The sequence below is a fragment of the Zingiber officinale genome, unplaced genomic scaffold (assembly GCF_018446385.1).
Source record: "Zingiber officinale cultivar Zhangliang unplaced genomic scaffold, Zo_v1.1 ctg174, whole genome shotgun sequence".
NCBI lineage: Eukaryota > Viridiplantae > Streptophyta > Magnoliopsida > Zingiberales > Zingiberaceae > Zingiber > Zingiber officinale.
The window spans coordinates 1-13657 of NW_024589864.1; positions in this window are offsets into that span (position 1 = coordinate 1).

Here is a 13657-nt window from a genome sequence, read left to right on the forward strand (position 1 = left end):
CTCATGAATTTGCTTATTTCCCCTTCTATACATATTCAGGATATCTATGAATGACTTGTAAACATATTCATCATTCTCAAAACGATCCTGCAATGGAAGAGATGCATAAGGCATGGGCAAAAAAAAAACAACTTTAGAATTTATTCTATGGCATGCATACCTTGATTTTATGAACTAAATCAACTGCCTCATCATACTTTGGTTTCTTTTCTTCTGGTAGCTTAATCTCATAGCCCTTGGGCAAGAAGGTATTAAACCCCATGATCAGATCCCAGTGACCTTTAAATAATTGCTTTACCCTTATAATAACTTCATTCGTACAAATCCTGCATGGAGTTCACAACAAAAGATATGTTAATAGAACAATGAGTTAGGCAATTTAAGGTAAAAATAAAATTAGAAGGATATCGTGCTGACCTCAGGCTCTTGAAGTCCTTCATGACTTTAAGAAATTCATCATATGTTTCTGTTTCATCATGAAATACAACCTTCACTGCCTTCAGATAGGTTAGGGCATCATTGGTCGTGAGCTTGGAAGTAGTGCCAAATGCTGCTGGTGCAGGTGCCATCTGGTTTTGCCCAGACCTATAGAAAAACACCAAAATCCGCTGAATAGCAAGAATTTCAAAAGATCTAAGTTCATATCGTACCCTTTCTTCGTCAAAGGCAATAACGACCAAAAGGAAAGGAGGGGAAAATAGAAAGAAATAAGTAAAATACAGGAGCAATTTTTTTTGTTCCTCTTCCACCTTCCGTGAGAACGGCGAATTCATATACTGAATGATCAAACCAGAACAGAATTCCTGAACAAAAAGAATGCGAGAAAATAAACCTACTAGCAAAGAAAAGAACATTTTTTCCTCAGTATCGAGTTTTCCCATACTACAAGGATCTTAAAGTTCCAGAAACATATATAGAAAACTATCACAAGCAATATTCTGGAACCGGCAAGAGCATCCGAACAAACGACGAACAAAGTCGACTAATGTAAAGAGAGAAATCCCCGATAGATAGTCAATCCACGAACTAACTATTACGAATAAGAGTAAAGAACTCACCTATCCTCTCGAGGAGAGTTTGTCCGCCTGAGCTGGGAACTCATCAAAGCCTCATCCCGCACCGCCTTTGATCCGTCCATGAAACAACTGCCGGAAGAAAACCGAACACACTAACAAAAATCCCTTATTTCCGCTCTTCTTGCAAGAATCCACGGATCAACGAAGGGACCAAGGAGAGAATTCTCGATGTTCCTCTTCCTGCGGATTGCAGAAGCGAGCGCGAGAAGAGATGCCAGCGGAGGGCTTGAAACCAAACGGAGGAAAACTGCGCGATGCGGTGAGTTCTCTTATAGAGATCCGGAAGGTTACCGGACCCACCCGTCTCTCAGTTATCCTGTATCGACCGTTGGATCTTACCTTGGACGGCGGATCTAAGGCATCGGGTTTGGACTCCGAACTAATCGAACTGCTTCCAGTAAGCTTACCGAATTTGTAATACGGTGTGTCAAGCCGGCCGGAACGGGTCAACTCGATCGGTTCATCCGCAAACGGCCTCTGGACTGAACCGGGCCGAGAAAACTCTTGGAATCAATCAAATGTTATTAACTACTAAACAGTACATAATGTAACGGTAATATTTATTGAATTGTTATTTATATTATTTGGGATGGTTATTAAAGGAGACACTAAAAAATTTTATATTTATCAAATAGCACATTTATTTTTCTAAATATATTTCTTCATAAAAAAATAAAATAATAAAAAAACGATAGTCATTCGATTCGTTATCTCTATGCTCTAGCGCGACTCGTAATAAAATTAAATAGCTCGAACTTATTTAAGCTAATTAATTATAATAATTAATAACAAGTTATTATATTTATATTTATATGTTCTATCTCTTACCGAACAAATTTGTGAGTCTCTTAATGAACACGTTCGTGAGCCTCTAAATAAACATATTCACGAGCACACTAATCAAATATTGTTAAGCTTGAATTCGACTCGATATAGTATTTTCAAACTCGAAATCAAGCTCGAATTTAACTTATTAAGGCATTTGAAGACAAAATTATAAACTAAACAAAAATAATCAACCAAGCCTAAAACCCTAACTTATGGAACATTCAAAGAGTTTTTACTTTTAAAGTGCGTCAAGCAAGAACACCATGTAAATAACAAGGCAATTGAATACATAACTTTCTAAAGTGATTTCTCCCTTAATGATTCATTGATTGCTCTAAATCCCTGTTAACATTCTAAAGTGTGTCAAGCTACATTTTCTTGAGATATTGAAGAAAGCAACCTACTCAGACTTCTTGTCAGCACCAACATCTGTCACTAAAAGACTTCGTCCCTCCTTGAGGAAGAAACCAACCTATTCAATGGTGAAGAAAATGTAGGACCGGTGCGATCAATAGAAAGGAGGTGAATATTGATTCTTCGTTTGCTCACGTTTCGTCATTCATTCTTTTCTATCAAGGTTAGTCGTAGCGAAATATAATTAAATAACTTAAAGATAGAAAGAACACTAATGATTTACTTGGTTCCTAACTCCACAAGGTCAGTACGTCCAAGGTTTAACAGGAGATACCCGTCCATTAATTTTTCTCCTTTCTGGAACATTTATGTAAGCAAAGAAACTACTTACAATTTGATCGAGCACAATATAAATAAAAAAAATGATAACAACAATGTTTAATGCAACAAACTCATAGTCGCAGTCCAAAAGTCCTAAGAGCAGTGCATCCCTCCTAGATCCTCCCCGGTCACAAGCAACGTCTCAGTAGTTTTTCTTTGAGTACAAAGTTGAAGAGTAGTAGAGCATTGTTTCTTAAGGCCCTGTTCATAAGGTTCTTTATAGACTCTCTCCGAGCAGCTAGACATGCCCAAGGAACCTAGATGTCAGCCTCATCCTATCCAGTTCAACCGTGTCTTATTCGACTTATCAGATCTTGGTTCTAGCGCCTGGACCCGCTTAGGTCACCCGGATCCATCCAATCCGGGTGGTTGCCTCTCGTTTGCATTTTTCTTCTCCCCCAGTCTTGCTTCTAGCTCTAGGTTCTTGCAAGATAAATACACATATATAAACAAGCAACCTAGTCTAATCCTATAAGTTTATATGATATATTAGGCTTACCTTTTACTTAGATATCACTCCTCTAAAATTTTACCGCCTAAGGGTCACTCACTTAGGATCAAGTCACACTCCTATTAGTCTACTCGATCTACTATGCTTCATGTTTGAACTTCCTCCAAAACTTTACTACCTAAGGTTCACCTCCTTAGGATTTTTTTTTTACCAAATATTTGGTCATCTTGATTTGCTTGGACTTACTAGTCACTTAGTAGACTACTCACTCCTATCAAACATCTAGTCACCTTGGCATGTCTGGACTTTTGTCTGACATCCGGTTCTCACTAACCACTAGGTCTTTCCCTTGCTAGTCATTCAGTCAACCTTGACATGACTAAATTTTTACCTAACATTCACTTTTCACTAACCTACCAAGTTTTCCCTTTATTAATAATCTAGTCAATCTTGACCTGATTAAACTTCACTCTGTTAGTGATTCGATCAATCTTGATCTAACTAAACTTCTTATTTTCAAATATCAAGTTATGTTTAAATCAACCTCTAATCAAACTTAATCAGACCTTGATGTATTATAAAACATCGAAAAATTAAATGTTGATTCTATAAACAAAAAGCAACCTATTATGACTCCATGAGGTCTTACATCTCCTTTGAATACTTTTGGTGAAATGCAACGCATAAAAAATTTCACTAATCCTCCACATTATAATTAGAGTTGTCAAACGGATCAACACATAGCAGGGCAGGTTGACTCGTGGGGGGCACATAGCAGGGCAAGCTGGCTCGTGGGGGTTGGCTTATGGTGGGTTGGCCATTTAGTGGGGTGGGGCGGGATGGACCGACTCATTATCTTGGCAGATTGGGAAATCTCCAACCTAATTCAACCCATGACAAGTTATGGGTTAGGCGAGCTAACCCACGAGCCCACTAATATATATATAATTAAAAATTTTAAATTTGGGTTAATATGTTTAGGGCTTATGACTTTCATGGAATCCTAATCAAGTATATTTTTATATATTATCTTTAGAGATTCTAGTCCGTAATGAAATGGTAGAAGGACGGATGATTTAGAGTGTTTGTTATGATTTATTATTTTTTTTCAAAATGTAGAACTCATAATTATTTTCTAGAATTTAATTGCAAGACCACCTCTAAATCTCTAGTTATTGCAAAAGAGGAATCAAAAAATTGAAAAATAACGTAGAACATAATTTATAGTTACCAGATCGCATATCCCATAAAATACACAGTCGTATCAAAGGAATCATAACAACATAGTTCATTTTTTTTTTTCGAAAATCAAATCGTAGCGGATTTGATGACACACTTTAGACAGTTCCAGTAAAATCTCTTGTGATCCATCTTCACAACAACGAACAACCGGAGTGCTACTGTCTTTGTTTACCTTCCCCGAACTTAATAAGCATAACATATCGAATAATTAATAAGTTATATTTAAAACATGAAAAATATTATCTTCTATAGTAACACTTGAGAAAATCAGAGTCAAATTTGAAAAAGAAAAAAAGCAGTTTTAATCTATCTAATCTTTGGCCCTGAAATGACATGAATTCTCAGTTCAGCTCTTTGTATCCTAGCTCCTCTTTCCTCCTCGCTCTGTGACAACACACAAGGACCTTCTTAATTCCTAGATCTCTCTACCGGTTCTCTTTTTAATCTGTACGTAGCCCTCCATTTGTCACTTACTCTGACTGTTAGACGTTGCATCAGTTGCAACGTCGGGAAGATGAAGGGGGGCCGATCCTTCATCTTCCTCCATTTAAAGCTGTCATCAAGGCATCGGTTGGTAACCGATGTCTTGCTTGATATAAATGGTGGCGTCCAAGGCAATCTGAAGATGGTGTGCGTTCGAGGTGAGCAGAGGATAGCTTCTGACGATCAGAGGTGTGCAGAAGAGCAGTGGATGTGATCGTGTGAGCAAAGGGAGAACATCCGTAGGGACGGGATTTGGTTTGTGGAAGAGTTCGAGAAGGTTCCGTGTGGTGATCTTCTCGGCGACAGCAGCAGCGACGTCTCCGGCGGTTCATCGGTGACTTCATCGACCGGCGTCTTCGGTTGCGGTTCTTCAGGAGATCAATGTGAGTGTTTATGGTTTCTGCATTATTATTTTAATTACTTCGTTTAAGTTTTCATGCTCTCAAGAATTTTTTTTATTTATCAAAATGTCTTTACAATTGTTACATTCTCCGAAGTCCCAAAGACTTCATATGACCATGAAATGACTCTTTAGTCAATGACTTAGTAAAAGGATCAGCAAGCATATTCCGTGTAGGGATGTACTCAAGAATAATCTTTTTCTTGTCAACAATATCCCTTACAAAATTATACTTAATTTCTATATGCTTGCCTTTGCTGTGATATTTGGGATCCTTGGAAAATGCTATCGCAGCTTGACTGTCACATCCTCAGATGCTTCAGGAACCTTCTTAGCCAGACAGCCTCTTGCACAACCGCTGCACAAGCCACATACTCAGCTTCCATTGTCGACAAGGCTACACAAGCCTGCTTCTTGCTGTTCCATGAGATGGCGCCATCATTCAGCAAGAAGACATAGCCAGATGTGGATTTTCTGTCATCAAGATCCCCAGCCCAATCTGCATCTGAGTAGCCACCTAGGCTCATATGTGATCCTTGGAAACAGAGGTAATAATCAGCTGTTCCTTTAAGATATCTGAATATCCTCTTCACCGCTTTTCAGTGTCTCGATCCTGGGTTTGACTAGAAACGACTAACTAAGCCAACAGCATAGCTTATATCGGGACGAGTACACAACATAGTGTACATCAAACTACCAATAGCACTGGCATATGGTTTCTTCTTCATTTCGGCTATTTCCTCAGGAGTCTTGGGATACATACTTTTGCTCAAGATAGTACCTTTCGCAATAGGCGTCTGTTTAATGTTGCAATCTGACATATTGAAGTGTTGTAGCATCTTAGTGATATAAGCTTCTTGAGACAAACCCAAAAGCCTCTTTGATCGGTCTCTAACGATCTTCACTCCTAAGATGTACTCTGCTTCTCCCATATCTATTATGTCAAATTGTGATGAAAGCCAACTTTTGACTTCTATCACACACTTTATGTCACTTCCAGCTATTAGCATATCATCAACATATAATGATAAAATGACAAGCTTTCTTTTTTCCTTCCTTAGGTAAACACAATGATCCTCATTGATCATTTCGAAACCATAAGATAATATTACTTCATTAAATCTTATGTTCCATTGTCTTGACGCTTGCTTTAGCCCATATATAGACTTCCGAAGTCTACATACTCTTTTCTCTTGGCCTTCAGCAACATAACCTTCTGGTTGTACCATATAGATTTCTTCGTCAAGATTACCATTAAGGAAAGCCGTTTTTATATCCATCTGATGTAATTCCATGTCATAGTGTGCTACTATAGCTAGGATGACACGTATTGACACAAACTTTATAACTGGGGAGAATGTCTCTTCAAAGTCAATACCCTCCATTTGGGTATATCCTTTTGCAACTAATCGAGCTTTGTATCGATTAATCGATCCATCTGCTTTCCTCTTTACTTTGAGAATCCACTTATTCCCAATAGCCCTTCGGCCCGGAGGAAGATCGACTAAATCCCAAACATGATTCTTTCTCATTGACTCCATTTCTTCATCCATTGCAACTTTCCATTCTTTTCTAACTGAGCTGCTCATAGCTTCCTCAACTGTTCGAGGTTCCTCATCGTCAACTGGGAGAACCATTAATGCCTCATTCTCAATATCAAACCTTCTTCGTGGAATAATCTGACGACTACTTCTTCGAAGGTTAGACTGTTGAGAAACTGACTCATTCAGTGACAAATTACTCCCAATCGGTTGACTAGATTCAGGCATCTCCTGATTTGTTGATAAAGGAACATTATCCTCCTCCTCTATCTCATATAGAGGAATTATCTTATCAACTTCACCTCGTGTTAGGAACTCAGTTTCTAGAAAAGTAACATCTCTTGACTCAATTTCAGAGATGGTTCCATCTTGTCGCTCACCAATAAAAACATAACCTTTAGAGGTCTCAGAGTACCTTATAAAGATATACTTTTTACCTCTGGGTCATAATTTTCCATGTTCGTGAGTCTTATCATGAACGTAGACAGCTGACTCCCAATGTCTCAAATTATTCAAATCCAGCTTTCTGCCTATCCAACGTTCATGTGGGGTAGATGGAACTGACTTTGAAGGCACTTTGTTAAGTATATAGGTTGCAACCAATAATGCATCTCCCCAATAGGAGATTGGCAAATTAGTCTGCATCATCATAGACCTAATCATTTCAAAAAGAGTCATATTTCTTCTTTCAGCAACCCCATTTTGTTGTGGAGTTTCAGGGATAGTCAGCTGTCTAATAATCCCTTTCTCATTACACATTGTTTTGAACTGATCAGACAAATATTCACCTCCATAGTCAGCGCACAAGGTTTTAACCTTACGTTCCAATTGATTCTTAACTTCGTTCAAGTAACAAATAAAGCAATCCAATGCTTCAGATTTGTGAGAAATCAAACACACATGACCAAAACGTGTGAAGTCATCAATAAATGTAATAAAATAAGAACTCTCATTTTTAGCCTTCATATTCATTGGACCACAAATATCCGAATGAATTAATTGCAATGGTGATTCAGCTCTAATAGCCTTACCAAAAGGTTTCTTAGTCGTCTTTCCAGCAAGACAATGCTCACATATAGACAAGTTAATCTTAGCATGAGTGCCTAAAAGGCCCTCCTTAGCTAATCTATTCATCCGTTCTTGTCCTATATGTCCCAATCTAGCATGCCAAATTTCATCATTAACATCAGCATTACTAGTAAGAGCAATGTTTGAAAAACAACTATTATTATTTGGTTCTACATCAAGAACCATAAAACCATTTGTTACATAACCATATCTAATTAACACAGAGTTAATTCGAAGTTCCACACAACGGCTATAAAAATTTACATTGTAACCTAAATCAAGAAGACAAATAACGGAAACCAGATTCCGTCGAATCTCAGGAGCGTACAGGACATCATGTAGAAACAAGGTGCCTCCACCACGTAGGTTGAACTTGCAAGTGTCAATTCCTTTGACTTCTATTCTTGCATTGTTTCCTACATATATCCATTTGTTGCCAGCTGGTACCCGACGGTACTCCACATATGTAGCTCGATCACGAGCTACGTGGTTCGTTGCTCTTGAATCTACAAACCACAAAGGATACGAATCAGCTAACAACACTGTACTTGTAACATATTGCTCGTGGAAAGAAGAGAAAAATGGATTTACCTTTTTAGGCTCAGTACAATCCCGAGCAAAATGGCCCTTCTTGCCACAGTTGAAGTAGGTCAACTTGCTCCTAGGTTTTTGTCCATTTTTCTTTCCTTTCTTCTTGATTTGGTTTTTCGCAGCAACAGCATTAACCTCCTTCCCTTTCCCCTTTCCTTTCTTGAACCACTTGTTCTTATTCTTGGAACCAGAACCTTCAGCTACAAAAGCTTGACTCGAAATCCTTGCGGATTCAATCCTCTCCGCCTCAAGTTCCACATGGCGTGAGACATCAGTGAAAGTCTTGATACTCTCACTATGGGTCAGGTTCTGTTTCATCGTTTCCAAAGAATCAGGAAGGGAACGGATAACTGCCTGAACCTGTTGTTCATTGGTCAACGTATAACCTGCAGTCTTCAGCTCTCGAATCATGTTACCCATCTCCCTGAGATGTTGGGCCATGGTAACATTCGAGCGCTTCTTACAACTATTAAACTTGATAGTTAGCTGACGGAGCTTACTCAGACTGACTCCACTGTACTTCTCTCTAAGGGCTACCCAGACAGCATGAGCCGATGGTAATGACTCATACTCAAATACTAGGTCATCTACCATTGAACTAATTAATATGCCCTTAGCAATGGAGTCCTTCCTTTTCCATGCCTTATAGGCATCAAGGTCACGTCTGTGCTGTGCTGTGGAACCCTCAACCGGTTCCTCCATGATTTGGTTTACAGCCTCCAGAACTTCTTGTTCCTCAAGAACATATTGTATCTTGAGGTGCCAGATTTTGTAGTTATCCCCATATAATTTCTCACCCTTATTGAGTTCAGCTATGATGTTTTTAGTTGCCATGATCTACATAAATAAACAAATTATTTATTATTTCAGTGTAATTCATATATGTGCAACTATTTATTGACTTAGTGTAAATTAGAGTTAGTTTACAAAATCAAGTGATAACATTGTTTCCACTCATCATTTGTATGTTCTAATCTAATCAACACTGATCAATTATATTACACATATCCCAACTAATGAACAAATCATTTTATATGAACGAATCATATTTATATGAACTAATCATATCATGAAATGAACTAATCATTTCCAAGTTAGTTAACATATAACTTAACTTTTATTATATAATTCTGTTCGTACAAAACAACAGAAATTATTACATGACTCAAAAACTAGATGAGCTTACACTGTTCGTACATAACGACAGTAACAGAACACTAATAAACTAGATAAGCTAGCACTACTCCCACTAGGATAAATGCTAGAGCAGTGGGTAATTGCATCCCGTTTATCCCAGATTCTATGATAGGTGGATCAGCCTCAGATGTATCCATCAGATCCATCTCTGGATCTTCTACACACTCCTGAGGATCCTCCTCTGAGGAGTAGTGCTGTTCTAGCATATAACATTAAAAAGCACTGTTCTAGAGATGGATCCTGAAGGATCAGAGGGAGATGTTGATCACCTTGTAGTCTATGTGACTGACATGGTATATGTGACCATATGGATTGACTTGGATGAGTGGGAGATGTTGGGCGTTATACTCGGCAGATGAAAGGGTTCGTCCCTTTCGCTGCCGCAAACGGCAGTTTACTGTAAACGCCAAGGAGACGAAGGGGCGTCCTTTCCCCTTCGTCTTCCTTAGTCTTCTTATAAGAAGCGTCCAAGTGCAGATCGAGAGAAGGAGAGCTTTTGGCGAGGTGATCAGGGAGCACCGAGAGATCATGTGAGAGCAAAGGGAGAGTATTCGGCTGGGATTTGGCTTGTGAAATTTGAAGCGCTTTCCGATTGCTCCGTGATCGTGCTTCCGACAGCAGCAACCTCTTCGTCGACCACCGGTGTCCTCAACAGCACTTCGGCGTCTTCGGTTGCGGTTCTTCGGGAGATCCAAGTGAGTAGTTACCGCTTTATTTAATTGCTTTGTTTTAGTTTTCATGCTCTCAAAACTACCAACAATGGTATCAGAGCATGTATAGTTTTGAAAGCATGGAAATCGACGCGAAAAAGCTCGCATTTTCTTCTTCTGTTGCGAAGAAGACGATACTGTTCATCAATTGAATCGATTAACCAATCGATTCAATTAGATTGAATCGATTGAAATGGTCTTTCAATCGATTCAAAATCGCGGGAAGAACAGTGCTTTTTACGAAGCACAGTGAGAAGAAGAAACTACTTCAATCGATTGAAGAATCGATTGAAGAGAAGAAAAAATAGAATGAACAGTGTTTCTTACGAAGCACTGGAAAGAAAAAAAAACCATCAACTGAATCGATTCATGTGAAAAAAAGGCATAAACAGTACTTTTGATCAAGCACTGTAACAAAAAACGTGAAGAGAAAAAAATGCATGCATAATTTTAATTTATTTTTTTCTCTTCACGTTTTTTGTTACAGTGCTTGATCAAAAGTACTGTTTATGCCTTTTTTTCGCATGAATCGATTCAAGGATACTTGAATCGATTCAGTTGATGGTTTTTTTTTCTTTCCAGTGCTTCGTAAGAAACACTGTTCATTCTAAATGGAGGGTATTGACTTTGAAGAGACATTCTCCCCAGTTGTAAAGTTTGTGTCAATACGTGTCATCCTAGCTATAGTAGCACACTATGACATGGAATTACATCAGATGGATGTAAAAACGGCTTTCCTTAATGGTAATCTTGACGAAGAAATCTATATGGTACAACCGGAATGTTATGTTGCTGAAGGCCAAGAGAAAAGAGTATGTAGACTTCGGAAGTCTATATATGCGCTAAAGCAAGCGTCAAGACAATGGAACATAAGATTTAATGAAGTAATATTATCTTATGGTTTCGAAATGATCAATGAGGATCATTGTGTGTACCTAAGAAAGGAAAAAGGAAAGCTTGTCATTTTATCATTATATGTTGATAATATGTTAATAGCTGGAAGTAACATAAAGTGTGTGATAGAAGTCAAAAGTTGGCTTTCATCACAATTTGACATAATAGATATGGGAGAAGCAGAGTACATCTTAGGAGTGAAAATCGTTAGAGACCGATCAAAGAGGCTTTTGGGTTTGTCTCAAGAAGCTTATATCACTAAGATGCTGCAACACTTCAATATGTCAGATTGCAACATTGAACAGACGCCTATAGCGAAAGGTACTATCTTGAGCAAAAGTATGTATCCCAAGACTCCTGAGCAAATAGCCGAAATGAAGAAAAAACCATATGCCAGTGCGGTAGTTTGATGTACACTATGTTGTGTACCCGTCTCGATATAAGCTATGATGTTGGCTTAGTTAGTCGTTTCCAGTCAAACCCAGAATCGAGACACTGGAAAGCGGTGAAGAGAATATTCGATATTCTTAAAGACAATGATTATCTATTTATCAAGGATAGATAAAGCTAAGCCGCTACTTATGGGACATCTTATGTAAATATGAATAAAGACAAATCCATATGTTAAGGTCTTCTTGATGATGGTGTCAAGACAAGCTTATATATGTAATGATTAGAGTATGTGGCTTGTCATGTACTGATGCAAGAGGTTGTCTAGCTAAGAAGGTTCATGAAGCATCCGAGGATCACTGAGGATAGTGGGAATCCTGTTACAGTGTACTGTGACAATTAAGTTATTATAGTTTTTTCTAAAGATCCCAAATATCACAGTAAAGGCAAGCATATAGAAATTAAGTATAATTTTGTAAGGGATATTGTTGACAAGAAAAAGATTATTCTTGAGTACATCCCTACACGGAATATGCTTATTGATCCTTTTACTAAGTCATTGACTAAAGAGTCATTTCATGGTCATATGAAGTCTTTGGGACTTGGAGAATGTAACAATTGTACAGACATTTTGATAAATAAAAAATTCCATGATCTATTCAGTGTATATGTCTTGGTTACATTCGAATAAAAGTCTCGATAAGCATGTTGGCAGATTGGGATTGGTCCACTCACAAGGACAATCATCTCTATTTGTTAAGTACGAATAGAGGTAAGATCGTTGCTTATGGGACAGCTTTTGTAGCTGTGAATAGAGACATACCCATAAGTTAAGGTCGCTTTGATATTTGGGTCAAGATGAGATCATTTGTGTAATGATTGGAGTAAATGCACCCACCATTTACTGAATCTGCTTGAAGCCAGATTAGAATTCATATGTTGAATTCAGGATTAGACATTGGGAATGTCTAGATCGAAATCTGTACGATGTTAAATTTGGGAAAAACATGCGCTCTTTTTGGTAAAGAGAATAACATCGTAGCATGTGATTCATACCACATGTGCTATGGCGACAAGAAGGGTTGTAGGAGAATGGATCCCTGCTTCTCTACTATGTGAGACCCTTGAGATTATAAGTTAATCTCGATTTTACCCTAAGTGACTATTTAGCTGTCTACTTGAAGTTCTGATCAGTGTCTGCTACTTTAGCATGTTTCCTATTGACTATGGATGATTCGGTCTATGGAGCATAACTAGGAAAGCAACTGATTAGAGTGAATGGATTCTAGCTAAAAAGGAAGATTAAGATTGATTTACATCTGCGACATTTATTCACTGGTACCGGTTACATTTTTAGTTCAGTACATAAAATGTAATTGTGAATAATTTGTTTGATTGGAGGTGTTGAACATGCTCTTGACATATGGTCAATATGAGGGATTAGAGATGTTCATGATGATGTAAATAATTTAATCTGGGGTAAAGGCAAGCCATTTATGTCTATGATTTGTTCTATGGACATTTATGTCTCTGATTTGTTCTATGGAGCAGCTAAGTAAGGTGTGACAATCTTCTTAGCAATTGAATGCTCACTGTGCTTGCTGTCGCACGAATCATTTTCCCTAATGTATGGAATGGATGTTCTGATCTGGTTTTTGTGACTAGATTCTCATAAAGTCTGTGTGACTTATTTGGTCTTTGTGACTAAATTTTGCTCTGGTCTTCGTGACTTGATCCTCACAAAGTCTTCGTGACTTATTTGGTCTTTGTGACTAAATTTTACTCTGGTCTTCGTGACTTAATCCTCACAAAGTCTTCATGACTTATTTGGTCTTTGTGACTAATTTCGCTCCGGTCTTCGTGACTTGATCACCTTGTAGTCTATGTGACTAACATGATCTATGTGACCATATGGATTGACTTGGACGAGTGGGAGATGTTAGACGTTGCATCAGTTGCAACGTCGGGAAGATGAAGGGGGGCCGATCCTTCATCTTCCTCCATTTAAAGCTGTCATCAAGGCATCGGTTGGTAACCGATGTCTTGCTTGA